We start from the raw sequence: 25607 nt of genomic DNA, 5'->3' as shown, positions 1-25607 counted from the left end.
GTTGGTTTCCACGCGCACTCGAAGACTCAGCATGGTATGTGTGAGATCTAAATATTCTTCTCCATGGCCTGGGATGACGAATTCTATCGGTGAGTCGTCCGAGAGCGAGCTGACGGGTTTGTAATAGATCCATTGTGAACTTTCGATGCTAGTCTGCGTGAGTGGTAAAGAAAAAAGATCGAGTTTACTTTTTAAACACTCGCTCGAATGCGTATGAAGAAAAGACATGATTATTTACCGTAAATTTTTATCAATATCTTTTACCGATATTTTCGTTGTCTACTGTGTTTAGCGTAATATCGTTTAAGAAAATATGTCGGATACGGTGCGCTTTCTAGAAGTTTTACGACGTTTCGCAGAGAAGTTATGTCTTTTCTTTGACTTGCGATTTTTCTTTCTCACCTTGCTTTTTAATGTTTTATTCCGCGCTTTGGTTTTTTTCGGTAATCTTTTCTTATTTGATCGCCGACGTTTACGTGACGACGTTATCGCGGATTTAACGATACGCGTGTTAAGCCCGGCGAAAGGAAACTGAGCTGCGTGCATTTTCGCATCTATCTTATATCCCGAGCCTTTCATCAGACTACTTATTTTTTCTTTAGCTTTTCTCTTGAGATTTTCGCGCGATTCTTTAAAACGGTTTTCGGCCGACATTTTTAACGGTATATTATTTTCAATATCACCGATTATATTAACACCTGCTTGTAAAGCTTCTTTCCCTACTGCACGCGCTTCTCTACTTAGATAAGGTAGTATACGTCTAAATAATCCTCCTAGAAAACTTCCGATTCCATGACCGCGTTGATAAGGTGCGCCGACGAAAACTCTCGGAATTCCACCACCTCTGCCGCTTTGTAAATTGTAATACTCGTAGTAGTCTGTCATGTTGCATTTGAGAACTTAATTTTTATCTTTTTTCCTATGACGCCGACGTTCGCAATACTAACGGGTTCGCCTAAAGTGTAACGTCACAGTCGATGTTCCGGATTCGAATGCTATTTTTTTTCCGAACTGATCTCTTATATCGATTTCAATCCTACTGAAATTTGTTCGTCGTAACGGGGTATAATGCAGAGAAGAGAAATGTTTCACTTGATTCGTTCCGTACTCGTAATCGCGACCATGCCTCTCGACCGACACTATTCGGAGAAGAGGAGACTGCACATCGCCTGTTATGTAAGGTTCGCAAATATCACAATAAACGAATAGTTTATCGGGAATACCGCGAGCCAAACTACAGGGTTCGTAACTAAAGAATCCAAAGCGTCCCTTTTCAAAACCGAGTTTAACAAAAATTGATGTAGATTTTTTTTTGAATCAGGATTATACGTCGTAAGCATAGTATAGCATCGTCCTTCCCGCTTAGGAGCATTATAAAGTGCATCCCCTAAACCGAGTATTCGTAGAAGTTTATCGGAAAAGTTTACATAATGATTTAGTTTACATTTATTTTTATCACACTCAAGGTAAAACTCTATACTACCGGCGGATAACCCCCGTCGATCCAGACGAAAATGCGAACCGACTCCTTTACACGTCGTATTAATCGCGTCGAAAAGTTCGTCCATATTTTTATAAATGCCAGCCCGTATTTTGTCTTCCCTCGAAATTATCACAGAATCTTTTTCCTCGTTATTTTGAATGTCAACATCGGCGAATGTGAGTATATTCTCACCACGTTGTATATGAAAAAAAGTATTGGGAAATTGAATTTCGCTGAGCGCGACTTCCCATTCGCCGTATAACTATCGATTGAGGCAATTCCGTAATAAATGATGAGGTAGTATTGTCCGGAAAATAATGCATACTACTATTGCTCGGAAGAACCAGTAGAAATTGGTCCTCCCTCATCTCAAAGATTTGTTAAACTTGAAGCGGGAATCCAACTATCGAACTTGCTAGGATAACCACGCCAGCTAACTAACAGCTGTTTATTATCACCACGTCCTCTGCTCTTTATCACGCGATCGACGATAAATTCTTCCTCCTGTAAATTTTTCTCAACTAGGGCTAATTCTTGCTCGTAAAAAATACCGTCTATGACCTCGCCGGCTAAGTCACTTAGTTCGTACACTCGCGGTTTTCGCCAATCAAGAACCCGATGAATTCGAAATATCTCCTCGCTCCACTTTGCCTCGTATCCTTTCTCGAAGGTGACTTTTGCTCTACTGATCCGCACGAGTTCACCAACGCGATATTTAGCCTTTTGTTTTTCGCATTTCTCGTTTTTCCAACGAAGAGTTATATTTTCGCGCGCAATGCGGGCATTTTCCCGCGTAACGACCGCAGGTTGCATTTTGATACTGGAATGACGCGTGTGATTAAAAGCGTGAACGATATCCTGCAAAACATTTATGTAACGTCGTGTATTGTTATGCGTAAAATAACGCCACATATGTTCCTTGAGTGTTCTATTAAAACGCTCCACTATAGCTGCTTTAATATCAGGATTGCGAGTTACGCGAAAGCGAATGTCTTTTTCTTTTAAGAATTTTTGTACAGGACGCGCTATAAATTCTTTACCTTTGTCGGTCTGTAGGCAAACCGGTAGACGACCATTGCTTCTCGAGAATATACGCTCAAAAGCTCAAAAGCTCGTATTACACCGTACTAACCGTCATTATAGCTCTTGAGATTACGGAGATCAATCAAATCAGCTTCCCACAAATCGTCGATATTTGTCACGTTATAATGTAAACGCGGAAATTTTCGTCGTACTGGTCGATGCAGCGTGTACACGTCTTGCGATTTAAGCCAGTCGAGAACATTGTTGGGACTAAAATTCGGTTTAACGGCTCGCGTTAAAATGTCCACCGCGGAATACCCTGCGTAGTGCGAGGGGTCGTAATACAGTTTTTCGAATTCCGACATTAGAGTCTCATCCAATCGAGTAAACGTTTTTTCCCTTTTGACGGAGAATCTTCGTTATCGTGTGTTAATGTTTCATCGGCGCTGTCTTCGCCGGCGGATACAAATATCGTGTCTGCGTCGGACTCGTTTAATTTACGAGTGTATGATTTTAAGCGCAGAGTTTTCTTCAGAGTGGAGCTCCCGCGAGGTAACGGATTTTTAATACGATGAACTCGTAACAAATCGCGATTACCTATGAGATTGGAAGGCGTGTTTATATCATGCAGTAATCGAGCAAACTGAATTCTTCCGGTTGCTTTTACGGTTTTTCTTTCCCGTATCGCGTCGTTTATGAGATCCGAGATATTCGATCCCGTTACGACTATACCGTCTATAGTCACAACTCCGCGTCTATCCCAGCTAATCTTAGACTCCGGGGTGTCTACCAAATATTTCAATAGAGCGCGTGCTTTGTCGCGATAAGATTTCGGAGACGACTATTTGTTTTATCATTTCCACCGATTGAGCGCGTTTTTTTCCGAAACTGCTACTAGTATTACTACCGCTAATGTTACCGTCACTGCTAATTAAAGTTTGCGTTTCCAAAAGTTCATTGTTATCGTCATCATACAAATCTTTCATGTCTTCGTTCTGCTCTTCATCTACCTCGCCATTATCTTTGCGTAAACGTTTTCTCGCAGCTCGAACAAAGTGAAGATAACGTTGAAGTACTTCTTTATACATTTTCCATCTTTCCCTCTCGTCGCGGGGAGTCGCGATAAAGTAGTTCCAGTCTGCACCGTATTATTATTTTCGTTAACATTTTCCAGATTTTGTTTTATCGAATTATCCGACGATGATGCGCTGGGTGCTATTTCCGGATGTTGTTGATGTTGCATGCGCTGCATTCTCTCGAGATTTTCCGTAGAAATTAAAACCATTTTTTTAGCTCTTTCCATTATTCAAATATCGGAATCGTTAATGCTTTACTTTTTATTCTGAAAAAAAAGCTGATATAAAAAGTTGTATAATTTTTCATTTCCCGATAATCCGTGATAATATAACCTCGAGTAAAGGAGCAATAAGATAAAGAGGGTAAGAATCCTCCCCGTTGTACCAGTAGCTTTCTTCTGCCTCTCCAATTACCTCGTTTTGTCGCAACGCGTCGTAGGATGGTTTTATGCTTGGCTAATCGTCTTTTTTCGTTACTTCCAAGCGGTACGTTTCCTTTGAGCGTATTATAAGCGCACTCTTGTATGCACTTTATTAGTTTATTATCTGCAGTGCGTAAGAAAGACACTCTTTGTTTTTTTTTCAGATAGCACAAAGTTTTCAAAAGACATGCGTTTCGCTCGCCGATTGATCGTCTAGCAGTTTTTATTGCTCCGTCCGACGAATTCCGTGACGCCGGTGACGAAGGATATTTATTCTCTTTTACCATTACGATGTAATAGCGCGACTGGCAAGAATCGTATGTAATCACCCTCCTTTTATGTACTCCCTCCTCTATTGCTCGATCTTCGAGGTACGTAGACGTAATGCAGCGAATCGTCGGAAAAGATACACGCCCGAAATCGATATTCGTCTGGAGTGGATTGTTTCAAGCAATAAATCAAGCAATAAATATCCATGCGGTCTCGAGGTTGCGTCGTAGTATGCTTCTTCCATAAACTTTGGGTCGTCGGGATATACTTGACGTTCTAAATGACGAATTTGGGCACGATCACGCGGATTTTTGAAAACAACTATATAATTCGCGTTGAGAGATATGTCACGCTGTCCATGCCCCTGATGGAACAGATTTTGCGAGATAAGAATAACACTGAGATTCTTATGATGGCTTCCTTTCGTAAACAGATCCACGATAGCGTCGCACGATGATGATTCTCCCATAAGATCGTCGATTATTACCAATTTCAGAGAAAGCGGATCGTGGAATATTCTTCCGGGCGCGGCAATCCCTCTCGAAATTCGATTATTTTTTTTTCGCGTTTCTCAAAGTATTATTACCGCTTCTTCGCGCGCTTTTCTCTTCTACTTCTCTTTCACTCACAGCGTGTTGTAAGCGTTGATGCGCATCTTGCCACTCGGCGTAATAAAATAAAATTCTCTCGAATCGTACATGATTGATCAACTTCGAAGGAAAGTTTCCACGAAAATCGTTTTTCCGCATCCCGTAGGTTCGCAGACGATCGACGTCCAAGGATGTTTCCAGCGTACATCCATTTTGCAAAATGAGCGATTGCGCATTTATACACAAATTTATAAATGAAATAAGTTCATCGTCACCCTTACAAATAATAATAATAATAATAAGCTTGTTAAAAATGCGCATGCGCGATAAATTTTTAATGTTAAACGTTGGAATGCAGAGGAATAAGCTTATCCGCGCTTCGGGGCCCTCCACCCGCGGCGGTCGCGTGCTCGCGCTAGCGAATATCTCGCTGAGCGTAATGGCGCGGTGATAAGCTGTAACTTTAGTAAAAATGCTCTCACCAGCATATATATGCTCGCGATAACAAGGGATTGAGCGTACGCGCTATTTTTAAAAAATTATTGTTTTACTAAATAAAAAATATACCACTTAAAAACTAAATTAATAAAACTAAAAAATATAAAAAGTTGGGAGGAAATAGGAGCAGTATTTTTATTAAAAATAAATTTTTTATTTTTATATATGCATTTACATAGTATTTTTCTTATTAGCTATATTTACATTTTCCAACTAAACTAAGATTTACATTTTATTATAAAAAAAATTACAGCTATATTTAAAACTAAAATTTTATTTTACAAAACTTTACATTTGGACAATATTTATATTTTACGCAGGGTGGGCGGAAAACGTGCGCAATTGTATATTTTTACACACAAAGTTAGAGGAGTGAACAGGAAAGTATGCTAATATCTATCAAGTTTCTGATAAATACCCGTACGGTAGAGAATATCGTTTTGTTTTTATAAATCTTCGTTTTAATAGCACAGGCGTACATCTTTTTGTTTCATCACGCGTAATTATATCATGAAACACTGTGCGTCGAATGGCTTTAAACCGAAGATTTATTCTCGATTCAGGGGTTGTTTCTTCTACTTGTTCCTCTGCCTGTTCCTCTCTTTCTCTTTGTAATAATAATTCTCTAATGCTAATAAAATTAACTAAGCGCGAGTTTTCAAAATTCAGAGTTATACCCTTTACTTTACAAACTTCGCGAGTGAGTCCATCGGGTGTACGAACCACATACGCGTAAAATTTCGGTCCACCGGATACGAACGACTCTATGTAGCTACCCTCGCCGTAGTTTGCGAGTTCATCCGTCATATCGCCTAAAAAATTACCCCTACGCGGTTCGTATTCCTGAGGATCGCCGGTACTCACATATATACATGAATCGGTATCATAATATAAAACGCGGTTTTCTAATTTTTCTAAATATCCGTATAATTTTAATCTTGCTTGTGCCGTTGTGTAAGCTGTTATTACTACATTAGTAAGGGGCGAAGGTACGATTGCTTCTTGTCGCATTCGTGACGAAACATATATTACCTCGTCGTTTACGGGCAATATATCGGTTATTTCGTGTTGCGGGCTAGTGAGTAGGCTCATTAATTTTTGCTGCGTTTTAACGATGTCAGTATGTGGCAAGTTTTCGTGTTGACCAAATTTTCCTCAAAAAGAATTTAACGCTAGTTTCGCGACCGAACGTAAACCGGGGTTGTGTAAGATGTTATTTTTCTCAAGAGCAATACCTTCTGTTTCCTCGTACTCACGAAGATATCGCTCTTTAGCATCGTCATCTGTGCATTCGCTCGGTCAACCATTAGCCTCCTGCTTTAATTGTAAAAATGTGTTTATATATCCGGCGAATAGACCTCCCTGGCGCGTGGTGTGATTATAACGAGTGACATTATACTGCCAAATCTCACTAACCTCTGTCACAAAATAACCTTTCTCAATAGCTTTCTTTAATTCGCACGATATCCATGTACCTTCGAATTCGCGTTCGAAAGGTTCATGAGCGCACACGGATTGAGAAAATGTTTCGCACGACACAATGCGAATAATAATTTACCCTGCACGCGATAGGGTAATACAGGGTGAAAAAGATTGCAGGGAGGGAGTACTCTGCAACGAACGATTCCTTCGACCGAGTCGAAATTATATCCCGGCGATATTCCGATTAAATCCGCGCATTCCTCGCCTACGTATACCGTTGGATGCCCGATCGGAAAAGCACCGGTTTTCAACACATACGGGTACAGTGAACATACATCAACGTAACGTATCTTCTCCGTTCCCGTAATCTCGTAGCGCGTCACAATATTTTCCGTGCGCCCTCCATAGAAGGAGTGTCGAGGATCGAGCGGTTTGTTGTCTAACATTTGATGACGTTGTAAATATTCACGCATTTCAACATTTTTATTTATATCGCGATCAAAGTCGCACTCCCATTTCTCTATCACCCTGTATCCCCGTGTTCGAAGACGCGATGTCGTTGCGACGGTATGCTCATAACGTAAATCGATTGTATCTGTATGATCTGACGAAAGCGGTTTATCGCGATTGACTCAAAAAAATCTCGGACAACCATGCAAGAAACATCCGTGAAATTGTAACACGTAATATTGCGTTACCCCGTTTTCCGCAGACTCGTAGTACCCATCGACAAGCGTGCCATCGGGTAAACGATATTCCCTGCTTCGCCCTGCGTGGAAAATGCGATGACCGAGCTCACGCTCCTTCCATACTAACCACACTATCGATAAATTTTGTACGTCCCACCGTTAATACAACTATTTTCGTTCCATTTAAAATTACTTGCGGCTCTAACGAGATACGAGTTTTCCACGATATGATGTAAAATAAATTGAGCATCAAACGATTTAGCGTTATGTGCGATACAAATTATTTGTTTAAAATATTTTGTCGGACGCGTTACAAAATCTACAAATTCCTGTACGGGATTACGATGAAATATATATTCCCGAATCCCGCACCAACGACATCGCACCGAGGTTTCATTTATTTCCGCGCATGACTCATAAATTTGATGAGCGACGCAGAGCGTAGGCACGTGAATTTTTACATTCGTGGTACCTTGCAGCGTTTCGTCTTGCCTCGTCTCAAAGTCGTAAAACACGAATGCTACGCGGCTTTTTTTACGTGCAGGTATACAATTATTTTCGCCGCCGTTCCTCCGTTATTGTTGCTCCCCATTCTCTTCGATAAATTCCGCACAATAAGGATTGGAATTATCGCCGCACCGAATAGGTAACATATAACAAAAATGGCTCAGCGATTGTAAAGAATGACACACGGTACAATAAGCCATGTCACATTCCTGTTGTTTATTTCTTTGAATTAACCGGCCACAATCGTTACAAAATCGTACAATTTCGCAAACGCTTTTTTGCGATTTTCCATCGTATGATTTTCGCGCGCGGTGACGCTCCAAGCACTCACGATTAAAAAATCCCCGTCCACAATTATCGCACCTAATATATGGCGTATCTGTTTGCTCGCACGGCGGCATCGCGTTACATCGCGGACATTTGATAGAGCATCGATGCTCCCCCTTATCGGAGCGATAACTTAAATTACACGGAACGCAGTATCCTCGCTCACCCGCGGCGGCCCTTAAATATAAAATTACGTCGAAATGCTTTATGTCCGGATGAAATAATATATTTAAGCACGTTCTTGTCTCTCGCTGTAGAGAGGCTAAGAATTCAACCCCGTTGTACAACGGTTTACCGCCTCGACCAAAAGTAACGATATTATATATCACTATAGCAATATTATCCCCGGCGAGATATTGTTGAAAGCATTCGATTTCGGGAATTCCGCTTCCTTCCTCAGGAATCGTGACACCCGCATTCCGCTAAGTCGCGTTGTAACAGAGTTTTGTCGTCTCACTGCGTTCCATTTTTCATGTAACTCTCCCGTGTAACTTTCCACGCTCGTTAAAAATTTGAGCGGATACAAGCGCATGAGGGAAACATAAATTGTCCGAATTGGAAATCGTTAAAATCGAACGCTTAACAATAATATCCCGTGTAAGTGCGTTACGTCCGCTTTCCTGAGGAGGAGTAACTTTAAAAACGCGGATATTAAATGCTAGAGCTATATCATGACCATCGCAACTTTGCGCTAACGAACTTACAAGATTCCAAATATTCTCGTAAGTCAAGTCGCGAAATGGTCGGAACGATATACCTGCGGGTCCACGCGTAAAATTTCCAGAATCAAAAGTCATCCCGACGTAATCACCCGGTACGCACGAACGCGTTACGTACGTGTGAAGTTCTCTAGCCGAAACGCGTTCTCTAGCCAGTTATATACATTAGCCCCCTCGGGTACGGGTCGGATACGAAAACTAATTTCGCGTCCCTCTATACCGAAATTTCTAAATTGGCGCACGTTTTCCGATAATAATACAATACTTCTAAAATTATTTTCTACCTGATCGCCAGTATATACACCCTCCTCTTCTCTTCTATCGGGCTCGTTTTCCACAGCGTCAAGTGTTTCCTCATCTGCATGCGAGTGATTTTCTTTTTCTCCTACGCGTACTTGTTGATCTTGTTGAGGTTGTATTTCGCCGCTTCCCGATCTGTACTGTGAAAAATAAGAATAATTAAATTATTTTGATGAAATATTTCGTAAAATATTTCTCTCTTACGTTTAAATTTTGTTAATAATGTAAAATTGTTACGTTATTATTTATGTTAAGCTAACTTACTCGTTTTAATCTTCTCCCTTCAACCTTCTGTTACGCCGGTATATCTTTAGGGATCGTACACGGGCGTGTATGAAATGTCGGAGACGATAGTTGTTGAGTAAAAGTTTCCTAGTAAAATTTTTTCAATTAAAATAAAATTTAAACGTAAGAGAAGAACTAAAGAATGTGTTAAGTTATTATTACCTTCTTCTATCATCGACACGTCATTTATATCATTTTCTTCTTCTTCTTCTTCCTCCTCGTCTTCCGCTTCTTCTTCCACTTCTCTCATTCCTTCTTCCTCTTCTCTCATTTCTTCTTCTTCTTCTTCTTCTTCCTCAGTCATTTCGCCCGATTCTATTTCTGCCTCTTCATTTCCCTCCATCAGGTCTTCATTCCGTACTTCTTCGTTTGCTGCGATGTAATCTAAAAAATATTGTATTATTTCTCTTGTTTAAAAAATCTTTCGCGCTATTTTTTTTATTCGATATAATATTTTTTACTTACTTGCAATCTGGAAGAATATGACCACTTCGTCAATCGAGCTAACTTCTCCGGAAAGCGGTTCCTCTGTGTCATTCTCTGTATCCCCCTCCGTTAAATCGATAACAGGAGGTTCTGGAGTTAACACTATGCGTGCCCGTCCTGAAATGTACGGTATTTTAAAATTTGAAAAATAATATTTTATTTTTCATCAACGCTATAAAATATGTGTTAAAACTTACGTGAAGGTCCCGCCTCTGGCGACGTGTCTGCTTGTCGTCTCCTACGTAAACTTAATCTTCCGGTTCAATCTTCGTTTATTCGAGGGAGACGATTTCCTTCGACTCTCGCGATCGCGATCGGACGCGTTGAGTCTAAAAATTGTTTGATTTAAATAACATATTTTATAATTTTAAACCTCATAAAAGTAAAAATAAAAACTTACCATTCAAATTCTGGAGAAATCGATGAAAATGCAGCCGAAGAAATTCTATGTGCCCACCAGCATCGCTCTCTTCCTCACCAAAACAGATTCGCGATTCGATAACTTCTCCGGCGATATTCAAAAGTTCGCGAAAATTGCAAAAATGTCCTAGGCGGAATAATACCGCGAGTACCACGCTACGACACTCACCAGCGAACTTTCCGAAGACATTATAATTTTTTTCGTCGTCGCTTGTTAATCCCGATAACAATTTGTCAAATTTTTGGCCGCATAAACTCTGTGCCAGTGAAAGGCAAATTTCTACAACGTTTTTAAGATTCGACATGATAATTAATTATTTGCACTGTAACTCGCGTGATGGATAAAATTCAAATTCGGAACTTAAAATGTACTTTTTCCAATACGGAGAACCATATTTATACATTTTAAAGAAAACGGCTCTTTAGGAAGAGGGGAAAATTCTTTGATTTTGTATTGATCGGATTTTTAAACAAAATGCGATAGGACAATACAATGCAAAACTTTTGAAAGAATGTTTTATTATTATATTTTCTTCTTTTATGATGAATTAACGGTAAATTCAAAGAAAGTTTTGGAAATAATCTATTTCCCACGTTTACATTTCTTTTTTTGTTACGTACGATAATAAACGAATATTCCTTTTTTGTTACGTGAAGTAATCTTTATTATTTTCTTTATTATTTTCTTTATTTCCGCGGCGCCTCGTTATAAGAAATATGTCGTGAAAAAATTTCGGTAATCTTTATTATTTTCTTTATTTTCTCGCCGACTATTTATAATAAATATATCGTGAAAAAAATTTCACAAAAACCAACAACCAATAAACGCTTATTCCTTTTTTTTTTTTTTTTTTTTTTTGTTACGTTAAGTAATCTTTATTATTTTCTTTATTTTCCCGGCGGCTAGCTATAAGAAATATGTCGTGAAAAAATTTTGGAAAAACCAACAAGCAATAAATAAATATCTTTTTTTTTTTTTATAACTTTTATATGTGACGCAAGGTTTTGTTTTTTTCTTGGCACTCTTTAGAATTTCTTTCTCTAAATTTATATATATTGAATACAATTTTATTTATATATATATATATATATATATATATATGAAAAATTTTCTTTTATTATATTTTTCACGATTTTTGTAAAACTACGTTATAAAAATATTATTCTCTGAACTTTAGACGCGACACAGGCAAGCTATGGAGAGTAACGTACATTTTTATAATCTATTTTTTAAATTGATTTAAAATTCCATACACATATAATTTTTTATTATTCTGCGCGCGCATTTTCCCCATCGCATTTCTATTTCATCTTTCTAATTTAAGTATTCGGGAAAATTAAGTTCAGTCGTTTCCTGCCATCCGAACTAGCAAGTTCAACTGTAAAAGTTCGTTGTTTTCGTTTGTATTCTGTGCGTGATTATTCGAACTTCGATTTTCTACGCAGAAGCAGCTATCATGGACAATCGTAAGGAAATTTCAAATTTCAAGAAATCCTTGTATTCAGTCAGCGCTTCTAAGTCAGAATGTAATTTCGTGGGAAAAATCGAACTGCAACGTATGTTGTTATCTACAACATATGGCCTGAATTCATCCTATACGAAGAAAATTCATGTGAGCCTTATGGCGTCGGATGGAGAGGAACTGGATTTTCTACCGATTGTTAAATTATCATCTCATAGCGCTGAAGGAATTTGCTTCAATATGGAATCGTGGCAGAAATTTCAAGAAAACATGGAACAGATGTCTTTGTACTTAAACGGTGATAAAATTAAACAGAGTACGATTATCATCGACAAAATAATTATAAATTTTACTACCGCATATGGTGCTAGAGCTGTGCTAGTAGCGTATCGCGAAAACGTGCAAGAAGATCTTTCTTCCGAAAACATCGAGGATACGAACGCAAACGGGCCTACATCGAAAAAACGGAAAACTTACAGCGTTGCGATAGTAATGCAGAGAGCAACCTTTCTGGGACTGGAAAATATAGTTGGATGTGTAAACGCTCGTTTGAATCAACTAAATTTAATTTCCAACAGTGTCAACGAATGTGCGCGATATCTAATGAACGAAATAGAGATAAATCTTCCTATCAATAGTAACATTAATAGCAGTATTATAAAACTTCTGATCAATAGTAATAGCAAGGAAATAGTAACGTTCGCATTCAGCTAAAAGATTTATCATTTCTCGATATATACTTTGAAATAACATTTTTAGAAATAATCTCGCTTTACCTCAATCAAATTGTACATATGATAGTAACAACACGAAATTTATAATCATTATCCCAGGAATATTTTCTTCAATTATTCATTTTGTAAAAACTTCTTGAATAATTTTGATTTTGTAAAAAATTTTAAATATAAACGTTACATATTTGTACATTTAAATTTATTGTCGATTTCTTTCTCCTCTTTCCCATTTTACATATAAGTAGTTCCATTACTTTTATTGTTGAAAGAGAATGTTCCGCAACTTCTTTCAACAATAGGCATTCATCGTAATATAAGACATCGATAATACTATTTCTTTCGTTGTGTCATACCATCGCGTTTGACAGAACCTGCACGTTTCTGTGTTATTATCTTTTTTTTCATTTTCACAGGCATGACATTATACATGGTCAACTACCATGCGACGTCATTTGTTTTGACGGGCCATACCTGCTCCACGTGCAGAACGCGCTTTTCCGTCCCACCACCGTCTCCGTAACCGATATCGCCCTAAGAGCCATATCTGCCCCGCTTGCAGAACGTCAAAGAGCTTTTTACTCCCTTCACCAGCACCGTAACCGATATCGGACCAAGAACCATACCTGCCCTACTACGTAACATAAATGCCTTATCTAACCTTTACTCTAGTAAGTTCTTATTTAGCTCAACACACCAGGACCAGGATCAGCAATACGAAGGACCCAGGTTCAAGTCCCGAAAAAATCAGAAAATTTTTCCAAAAAATAAATTTTTCATACCTGAGCACGAACCGTTCCCCCTCTAACCACCACTTTTTTTTTCTGTCAGTCCCGGTGGTGGTGGGGGAAAACACCAGACACCCCCCGCGTTGCCCGAGGGCGCGGTGGTGGGGGTTTGTTTTGACGGGCCATACCTGCCCCATTACTACTCAAGTAAACATGCATTGACATATTAATTGATATAGTATAATTGACATATATTAATCACTTCTTTTTATATTTGCCATTATATGGTCAATAATACTTTATATATAAATAATAACAGTTGATTTTTCGGTTTTATAATTTTTTTGTTTTTATAATTGTAATATGATAGATATGAGTCTAAGTACATTGAGTACATGAGTCTCGTACCATTGTACAATATTTTAATACCATATTTTGGAAGCAAATTAAAACCAAATATTTCTAATAAGAAAAAGTCTAAATTTTATATTACTTTTTGAATTAAATAATTAAAATTGGCTAATAAATTACATAGAAAATTTGTGTGTTTATATTTGTAACTATACATACATATGTATCATTACAGTAACGTAACATGTATTTAGACTTACTTTGTCATGTTATGAATCTTCATAACATTCATTATTGATTTTTAATACTGGTTTTATATTTATTACTTTTGATGTGTGAATATTACATATATACAAGAACACATAAAAATAACAAAATAAAATCAGCAGTAAAATTAATATGAATTAACCTCTAAAATCAATTACAGATTACGATCATCATTATTATACTTACAAAAGCCAAGTTTTATATGTGAATGATTAATATTTTATTTTCGATAATCATTGTTTGCATTTTACAACTAGACAAAGTATAATTATTTATCAAATCATAATAATAGCACGTCTATTCCATGGATAATAATATATTTTTTTATAACCTTGAAATAAAACGTTATATTAGAAAAATAATTGTGTACTTATACCTGATCTTTTATATCTTTCTCTCTAAATTTTTTAGAGTGGAATCTCACTTCAAGCAATAATGAAAATACTGCCAGTCGAAATAGAGTGAAATTTCAATTTTTCGAAAAAGTGAAATTATTTGCTCTTTATTGGATTTATCCTTCACCCTAAAAAGAGTGACATTTCACTGTTTTTGTCGCCTATGCTGCGCTATTCTAACTTAAAAGTGACACACGGAAAGAACTACGCAGGCGATTTCACTTTAAATTAAAGTGAAGTTTCGAGTGTTAACTTCAGCAGTGGACTTCTCTTTAAAAATAAAAGTGAAATTTTTCACTTTTTGTCTTAGAGTGAATAAATTCATTTCTATTGAAGTGAATGTTTACTCCACATGGAGTGAACTGGACAGTGACTCCATGATTAGAGTAAAAATTCACTCTAAAAAATTTAGAAAGTTATGATAAATCTTTTATATCTTATGATAAATCTTTTATATCTTTTATGATAAATTTACTCTCTTGATTTTAAAGGAAATACGAAACTTTTCATGCGTAAATGTTGTATCTCACCAGTTCACCAATCACTTGACTGAAGCCATACCAGTCATATTTTGGTTGGGTTCGGGGCGACGCTATTAGCGTTACAAGCGTCATTCTATCTTTGTTGCTCATTGAAAGTTTAAGAAGGATAGATCACGCTGATAGAGCTAAATAGCGTCTCCTCGAACTTAACCTTTGGATAGTATTCATAGACTACGTCATCCTTATAAATTGGGTATAATAACATCCGTAATTCTAAAACTGGCCAATTTCGATCAATCAACCAATGAAATGGTCGCATAGCATATATCATTTCATTAGTTGAATGAGATCTTAAGATGATCTTAAATATAATATCTGAATATATTGTAAATATAATATATATACATATATATATATATATATATATATATATATATATACAGGGTGTCCCAGAACAACCTTCCGTCCGTAAAATGACGTATTTCTGACACAATTTTAAGACAGTTTTTCCTTTACCAAAATTTGATTTGAAGTTTAGTTTTTGAGTTATAAGCAAAAATAGTTAGCAAGTCACACGTCGAGTACAGAAGGCAGATAGGAACGGCGCGGCACACCGCGAGCGCGGGCGCAGCTGACTGTTCGACGAGTGATTACCGCCGCATGAGTCGCTAACTATTTTATCTTATAACATAAAATTATGCTTTAAATAAAATTTTGGTAAAGAAGAAAATGTCTTATAATTACGTCAGGAATAAGTGTTCCTTAAAATAACGTTGGACGCTGCGATCAGCTGATTGCTACACGCGATGTGTCTCAGCTGAGCCGGAAAATCAATATATCGATCAGTCTGAAGTCGTTGACGACAATATCGATGACAATCGAAGGAAGCCGTCGCGGAGGCGGTTATTTCTCTCTCTCTCTTTCTTTCACTCATTCTGTCCCTTCCTTTTACGCACACACTCAGACATACACACATCGCATGTAGCAATCAGCTGATCGCAGCGTCCGACGGCCGGCGATCCGGAACAACTTTTGGTCATTAAAGTAATGTTATTTTAAGGAACACGTATTCTTGACGTAATTATAAGACATTTTCTTCTTTACCAAAATTTTATTCAAAGCATAATTTTATGCTATATGATAAAATAGTTAGCGACTCATGCGGCGGTAATCACCCGTCGGACGGTCAGTTGCGCCCGCGCTCGCGGTGCGCCGCGCCGCTCCTGCCTGCCTTCTATACTCGACGCGTGATTTGCTAACTATTTTTGCTTATAACACAAAAACTACGCTTCAAATCAAATTTTGGTAAAGGAAAAATTGTCTTAGAATTGTGTCAGAAATAGGTCATTTTACGGAAGGTTGTTCTGGGACATCCTGTATATATAATATATACATAATATATATATTAAATATATATTAAATATATATAAGTTATATATATATATATATATATATATATATATATATATATATGAGACGTATATTCATAGTATGAGTATATAGAATATTCGATAATTAGAATATGATTTTATGTGCTGTATAGAATTTTTATATATTTTATATTTCTGCAACATTGCAGGATCATTTCGGTGTAATATTGCAATTGTATGTTTTTATAATATCTTTGCAATATTACATTGCAACTTGCAATGTTGCAACGTTTCTACAATGTTACTGGTAAAAATAAAAAGAGAATATAATTGAATTTGTTATAAACTAAATATTTTAATTTAACATTATTTTTAATTCAGTATTAGTATAAAATGTATTGACTTATGAGCTTAAATATATATATATATATTGTTACGTTCGCGGGAACGATATTAATCGAACACGACGCGACGCAAGTGACACTCACGGACCGCACTCGTAAATAAAATTATACTATTAAACTAAAAAGAATAACTTTAATGATTAATACAAACACAGACGTATACAATATCAGTATCACGTATCAAATATAAGACGCAACCGTTCAGCTTAAAAGCTGTCAGAGGTCTCTCTCAAAATGTCTGCTGTTTGACAACCGAATTTGATTTAAGCTTTCTGTTCATTTTTATAAAATGTTAAATTTAACTAATCAGCGTCTAGTTATAACGGTCGAACAATTTTAAATCCTGTTACGTCTAAGCGAGGTCGCGGCTCCTGAGAGTACTCGGACCTTCCACCTGACCGGTCGCTTATTTCAGAAGCTGAGCTTGTGGGGATTTCCCGCAACTAGGGCTATCCGGACGATGAATATTCTCTCTCAAAGGCAATGTATTAGGTGATGTGATAGCATGACGCGTTTTTTCTTTATTATCTGCATTGATGTTACCAGCTGCAGTGTGTGTGATGATATGGCAACGGCGAAAACGCAATTACTGATTAAGGGAAGTCCCGTAGTATAAATCTCTCGGGGATGGTTCCACTAACGAATAGTAGAAAATATTCCTATTTCTTAGATCTTGGAGGAAGTCGGCGTAGGCACCATCTTTCGCAGTCAAACGGGAAAAACTCCACTAAATTACGAGAACATGCAGTGCAATGTACACCGGTATAACGTGCGCTGTCGATGGCAAGGTGAGCGTTGAAGTACGCATAAAAGTTCTTATCGATATTATCCGAGTTCACGAAACAAAAGGCGCAATACGGAATCAGTTCCGATCTATGAACGAACTCGGAGATATAAGCGCAACGAACGTTCTCTAGTCAGTAGCGCGCTTCAACGGCTGGAGGGGAGAGGTGGCCCTCCTGAACAGGGTGCAAACGTGCGTAGCACATGTAGATGTGTTCTTAATTGTTTATTATTATTCATACGAAATGTTATTGCTATTTGCTGCCGGGAGAATAAGGATAACCAGGTCTACAAATAATTGAATAACGGTAGAAGGATTTCTTGTATTTATTTAGATTTAAGTTCGATTGTTTATAATTTGTCGGATAAAATAAAGCGCGCGTTGCATATTATTTGCGGAGAATATTATTTCGAAGACAAATATTCCTTCGAAAAGATCTGGTTGAGAGTGAAACTGGTCAAAGTAAAACCCGGGAAGTAATAAAAAAAGGGTCGGTCGTAAAAATGAACTCAACAACGAGAAGGGAAATATGATTTTGAAAGATTCGGTTAAGAGTGAACTGGTCAGAGTGAAACCCAGGAAGGGAAAAAAAGGGTCGGTCGTAAAAGTGAACCTCGATGACAAGAGAAAATCTGCGCGTTTCCAGGTTTTTGTGTTTTAAGTGGTTTTATTTCAGAATATTCGTTACATTTATTCCGCGTAAAATTAGTCCAATATTATCGGCCGTTCTGCGGAACCCCAGTGTTTGGGGGTAGAACTCCCGTAATTCAAATATAGGATTTTGTCACATATTTGAAGGTAACGCGTCTTCCTTGGGTCTCCTGGCACGTAATTCAAGAACGGCAGGGGGGGTACAGTCGCTGTGTGTCTACTGGCGTCAGCTTGCACGGTCACCGAAAATATCCTATAGATTTAACGCGGGTGTCTTTCCTTAGAGGTCTGGTTTCCTTCACTCAAAAGGCCGGGTTAGGTAGAAATACGCTTCGTACTCTAGATCGAAATAAATGCGCTCTGTCCCAAGGAACTCGCTATCCGCTTCGGTAATGGGAGAGTATTTGAACTCATAATATAGGCGCCGCGCGTGATACTTGTGCCTACCTCTTCTTACCTTTGGCATCTACGGAAAAGATTGAATTAATTTCGCATAACTACTGGGTTCGACTATTGGTATTGGAATAGGAATGCGGCATGTGCAGAGTATTAGCACGATGCTAGCGGGAGTAAGTGCAAGTTACAGTCTGGAAATAGGAGTGCCGCATGTGCAGAATATAAGCACGATGCCAGCAGGGTAGGAGTCGTAATGAGCGTGCAATCGTCCGTACCGCTGTGTCGCTGATCTTTGTCGATGGTCGAAACCAGGTTTTGTTGAAGAATCAGATTAGCATTAAATACGACACCGAACGTAGAAGATGCGGACTGGCGTTAGGTGCGTTTCAATTATTAACACACAATATAATTTCACAAATATATGTTTATTTAATTACACTTATACTAAATAACTGATACAGAGGTAACGTGTATGAGTGAATTTAAAAATGTGAATAAAAAATTTTTCAAATACTGATAAATGTTGCATTTTTATATATTATTAAATGAAATTGTATTAACTGTATTAAATATTATATTTATTACCTTCTTCCAATTTATCTACTGGAGAATGTATTTCATAATCAGTCTTGGAAAAAACTCTTAGAATAATTTCACAATATTTGATAAATTCTTTTAAGAAGAAATCATTATATTTGGGAAATAACAGTTTATATTCTTTTTCAATCTACAAAAGCCAATTAGATAAAAAATAATTACATAATAATAAAGAATTTTATATATTTTATTTATACATATATACATATTATATTGAAAATATGAATATATAATTAATATATTATTATATACTTATTTTATTTTTTACATATATTTTATTTTTTATTTATTTTATTTATATTTTATTTCTTTATATTCTTGTAAAAAAATTGCTTATATTAATAACTTACCAATTCAAATGTATCTAAGATTTTGGAAATATATAAAAAAAGTAAATAATAAAGAGGCAATAGGAGCGAGGAGATGTGAATATAAAATTGTAAGTTTGTTATATATAGATATTAATATGCTAGCCCATCAAGTTCAATTATAATAATAGCACCTCTTTCGGAAAACTGAATATGTTCAATTAAAACTTCTCTTGTTAGTACAGCTTAATTTTTATCACAGAATTTGAATTGTTTATCATTTAAATCAGAAAATATTTCTTTTGCTAAAAAAATATAGAAAAATATTGTGAACAAAAGAAAAAAATGTTATCAATTCAAATAATGTAAAGTATGTTATATTATTTAAATTATATAATATACCTTTTACCTCAAACATTTCATAACTATAGTCGATTTTTGGCGATCGTTTGGTACATATACCGAGGTTGCTATTGGTAGAGGCGGAACTTATTTTGGTAATATGTACCATACCAACACGCTAAAACATACTGGTTCTTTTCTGTACGCGCGAATTCAAAACTAGTTAAAAATAATTAAATATTTTCTTATTCTAATGCGAATAAAAGAGATATACAGAATAAATATGAATTTTAAAAGAAATTTGTCTATTTTAATGAATGAAGTATTTGACAAACATAATGAGGTACCATTAGTAAAAATTTATAAACATTTCTTTTATACAAAGAATGCAGAGAAGAGGAAAATTAAAACTTTGATGAAAATAAAGGAAAAAAAAGTCATAATCATCCTAGATAATATTCTGAAATTCGTGTGGATTTATACACCGAATATGATTTTTTTCTTATTTTTAAGATGAAATTAATATACATATATCATAATTTTTACATACATTTTATATAATAATATATTAATTTTCGATTTTCATCCAATATTGGTTGGCCATGATTATCAGTGCATATTAAATAATTGTACTTTTATCCATAATGTATATAATTAATAAGTAAGTAATAAATAAAAATAAAATTTTTTTAAATTAATAAAAAAATTTTATTTCATACACAAAACTCAATATTTCAATCAGTGCTTAACTAGATAGAATTTAACTTTATTTACTAGTAGAAGTAATAATCCATAAATATAGAAGGTTGTAAATTTATAAGCATCCAAAATTGATAGTTTAAATTTATGCTTGTAGGATAATTGATTAAAATATCAAGTTTAACAAAATAAAATAAATCCAACACAATAAATATATAAAATTAATTATTTATGTATTCATATTTGGCGCCTATTTGCAACTTACCTAAAATTTACAAAAAGTATCTTGCTTTATTGCTCGGTATAATGTGGTATCAACTACCTAGATTCCAAAACAGTTAGCCACGCCTCTACCACAAATTACCAAACACACGAAAACGTTCTGGTACACTGAAAAAAAATTTGGTTGAAATAGATAAAATCTGTTTAGCCCAACTAAATAATTTAGTCCGATACGTTCAAATAAATAATACTAAAATATTACGAAATAATTTGTTGATGTTGTAAAGAAAGTATTATTCAAACCATCAAAACAGAAAGTTCAGTATAATGATGTACAGTTATTACAACAAAATATTTTTTTGATGTACGAACACGTTTGTTTAAATTGTAGATAGATTCTGTTGTCTTGGATAGATCGTGATTTGAATTAACAAAGCCGATTTATTTTTAACCGAAGGATTGTTCCAAACAACAAAATATGCAATGTAATGGAACAAGAATTTAGTTATATTGATTCAAATTTAATTAAAATTCATATTTATGGAATTATAAAGCATCTAAAATTATGTTATTTACACTAAACTTTTGATCTCTGTATATAAATATATAATCGAAATAAGAAAATATCAATTAAACAGAAGTGAATATCTTGTTGAATGGATTAAATATACTGTTTATATATTTATTAACTCAGTTAAAGGAACAATGTCGATGATTAGTACATTCGAATGTTTTGCTATTTTAGTTAAAACTTTTATCAAGACAACACAAATTCTTTTTATTTAAATAAAAAATTTGTTAAGACCACAAAATATTAACTAAAAAGATTTCCAGTTTATTTAGAGGAATGAAATATATGAAGCGTATAGCAAAATATAAAGTGAAAGCAACTGAATACTTCTTTGGTATAAATAAATATTTTGTCACATGAATGAAAGATATGATTCATGTATCTATAAGAACACATCATTTATATGAATATTTTGTTGACAGACAACAGAATTTTGTTGATATAAGTATAGATTTACATGAACGAAAAAAAAATTGTAATTTATGTACTGATGCACTTGCGGTTTTAAATAAAACTTTTGTTAAATTAATAAAGGCTCAGTTTGCCAAACCAAAGAATTTGTTGAAAAATTGCAATATAGAAGTTGAATAATATAAATCATATAATTCAAGAAACTAAATAGTATGTTAAGCTAACATAATAGTTTTGTTCTTTTCGTAAAGTCATTTAATTAATCCTTCCCAATGATGTTTTATTAGAACTAAATATTTCTTTCAACACGGAGAAAATTTTATAGTAAAAATTACTATGGTGTGTAGTAGTTGCGGACCATCAGAATGATTTTGAAGTAAATTACTATGTAAAACTATAAAAATTACGTAAATTTACGTAATTTTTACAGTTTTACATAGTAATTTACTTCAAAATAATTCTGATGGTCCGCAACTACTACACACCATAGTAATTTTTACTATAAAATTTTCTCCGTGTTGAAAGAAATATTTAGTTCTAATAAAACATCATTGGGAAGGATTAATCAGAATGATTTTGAAGTAAATTACTATGTAAAACTATAAAAATTACGTAAATTTACGTAATTTTTACAGTTTTACATAGTAATTTACTTCAAAATAATTCTGATGGTCCGCAACTACTACACACTATAGTAATTTTTACTATAAAATTTTCTTCGTGAATGGAGCCTTATAGTCGGTTGATAGAATTTGAAATTTCGTAGGATAATAAGATAGTTTAGTTTGCAAAAATATTAACTGTGTTTCTGGAATGAAAATTACGAATAAAAAGATACAGAGAATATCATAAAATATATTTGTTTATTAATTACAGTCTAAATTACATCTAAAAAAGAAACATGAAACATATAAAAAACATTTTATATTACATGTAGTATAGATAATAATTACACTTAGTCAAATAAAATATATAAATTACCATTGGTCATTGTAATCACATTTTGAGGATCATATATGAATAAATCTTTTAATCTAGTAAGTTTCCAGACACATGTTTCTGTTACTACATATGCGCAATAATGTCTGTCACTACCTTTAGTATGCAACTCTACATATATAAATAATATCTGGTCCATATTATCAATAATTATATAACGAATTTTACCAAACACGATATTATTATTATCTAAATGTGTAGCTATAGCTACATCTTTACGATAAATAATACCATTGTTTTTAACCCAAGTATCAAGTATATGTTTGCATTGGATGTCTAATGGAAGAACATGTTTAAAGTTACAGTAATCTTCAAGATCATTTATTCTTTGGTTTAATGTAGGCCCCCAACTTAATCTATTAGAGAATCCTTTTCCAGAAAGAAATCTATGACATAAAGCGAGTTGGTGTTTCAATGCCAAAGTATAAGGACAATTTTTACGTGACATTATTACTTTAGCATTGTCTTTGAATGTTTTATGTTTTGCTTCGAAACGCAAGCTCGATAAATGTTTGAGTGGCCCGAATTGTTTTAAAAGTCGTGGATAATGTAGTAAAAGATGGTGTTTAGGTTTAAGTGACTCAGCAAAAACTTCCAAATACACGGAATGGTGTTCGGATATCAATGTTTCGAATAGTTCGGTTGTTGCAGATGTAAACGCTGAACTCATTACGATACTAATAATTTCACGCAAAGTCAAGAAAACTTCCCAAACTGTATGATTTACAGGGACGAGATCACCGATGAGAATACCGAAATGTTGGATTAGAAAAACCATTTCCGATGCTGAGATTATCAAATATTGCGTTTTAAGAGCATTGTTTGAAATTGAAACTGGTACATTTTTTGAAAAGTTTCGACCACAATCAATATGATGCAAGCGCTCATTTAAAATTTCGAAAGAAAAAAAATGTTCTTTAGTAATAAAAATATTTAAAATTTTTGCAATCTCATATCTACATATCCTTCAAAAACATCATGCATGATATCAGCAGTTCCGTTTTCTATAATATGAAAGTTTGGAATTTCGTTAAAAATGCACTCAGCTTTAATGCCAGTAGAAAAATTTTTGCAGTGCTGTCTATAATTTTCAACAGTTCGTAACATGTGAGGGTTTTCTTTAACTTGACTTTGTGTTTCGATTTTGTCCGCTGTACATATTCTGCACCAATTTTTTGAGTTGAAGCTGGTCACAAAACCGAAAATATCATTTATAGCTAGATTATCACCAACAACTGCTAGTAATGAGAAATATATCGTTCTTTCCTGTCCATCTACACTTACTATCAATCCATTTTTTGAAAGATCGGTGATTTGGTCAACGATATTGCGAAATACTTTTATATTACCAACAAATTTGTGATCACTTGAGTTATGGAGTTGCGTAAAAAAAATATTTTCCAGTATACTGCTATATTCATATGGAATACATGCTAATGAGAAATAGACGGCACCGAGTTTATGTATGTTAGCATGAGAACCAAGAGGATTGTTGATCTCAACATCGTCAAAATATAACAACGGAAATACGAATTTTCCCTCAAATTTCAACTCAATATTTTTCCACAATTCACTTTGAAGATTTGAAACTATTGCTTCACTACATTTACATTCTTGAATGTGTACTAAAATTGTAGATAAAATATTTGGTAGTTCCATAAATTTTTTCAAGACCATTTTTATACTTATAACTTGAATCTCTGTATTTGATATGATAGCTTCGCGTTTTCTTCCAGTTAAACGAGAACTTAATGATGCAAAAATGTTAATCGATTTAATAAGTGCACCCGAACTTTCAAAATATTTTAAGCTTTGATGATCAGTTTTGAAATAATTAAACCCATTTTGCATTATAGTTAACATTTTGATAAGATCCGATAGTGATTGTTTGGGATCTGTAGAATTACATTTTTGCTGTAAAATCGGTATTAAGATCTGATTATACAAATTATTCAAGTTATTAATTAAACTAAAAATGAATGATCGTGGAAGAATTGACACAGAGTTGAGAAACGAAGGATGAGATTTCTTTTTTTTACTATGAACTCGAAATCTTCAATATTTGAAACTGATGACTCGTTAAAAGAACATATAGCTTGTGAAAATTCATCAAATGAATTGATAGAGGCAAGACTAAAAGCAGTTAAACTTTCTAATTTCGAAACATTACAATTAGCAATATTAGAATTTTTATTTTGAATTTTTGTTCGGTTAAATGATATACAATGCTTTAAGAATAAATGTCTTTTATAAGTATAAAAATTATTAAAAATTCTCGAACACCCATTTTGATAACATTTGCAAACTGATAACATCATTACTTTATGCTGCATTTTGACGTGAAAAATGAAATAAATTTTAGAATCAAATCTTTTATAACAGAAAGGGCACACAATCATTTTCTGCTTCTTTTATTTTCGTAAAATTAAAACAAAATTTTTTAAAATAATTTTAGTTTTCAGTTTCCTTTTTAATGAAAGAAATGAATTTTTTTGCAAAGATCTTGGTAATTCTACCAAAAAGGGCAAAATAAAGTAAAAGAAAAAATGTCGTTTTCTTCAAACAACAAAATAAGATCTCAAAATAAAATTTAAAAAATTTTGTCATATATAATTAACTACGCGTGGATATTTCAACTGTTCTAATGTCAGAAATAGTTTCGGTTACATACGGCGTCATTTTATCTGCATCGCATATGTAATCGTACAGTACTCGTTGAAACAATAACCATAGATGGGCACTTTCGAGTGGATATTCGACATCAAGCATATGAAAAATTTTGAAGCATAAATCGATTGCTTCTAAGGCTGAGGATACCTTATATTCGGTGGTATCAACTGCTATAAACAAATCACTTACTTCAGAAATTGTTGGGCCGACAGAGATAATATATGGCTGCAAGGTTATACCAAGATTCGC

The 25607-nt window shown here is 34.7% G+C and overlaps 1 long non-coding RNA gene and 1 pseudogene across 1 annotated transcript in view; one reads left to right on the top strand and one right to left on the bottom strand.

Annotated features, from left to right (window-relative positions):
• The window catches only part of LOC140670251 (uncharacterized), a 64278-nt gene that overhangs the window by 20819 nt on the left and 17852 nt on the right, over positions 1 to 25607 (top strand). The window lies entirely within an intron of this gene.
• On the bottom strand, positions 943 to 1851 carry LOC140670224 (uncharacterized; annotated as a pseudogene).

Source organism: Anoplolepis gracilipes, chromosome 10 (genome assembly GCF_047496725.1).
Source record: "Anoplolepis gracilipes chromosome 10, ASM4749672v1, whole genome shotgun sequence".
Lineage (NCBI taxonomy): Eukaryota > Metazoa > Arthropoda > Insecta > Hymenoptera > Formicidae > Anoplolepis > Anoplolepis gracilipes.
This window is presented reverse-complemented; position numbering and strand designations above follow the sequence as displayed.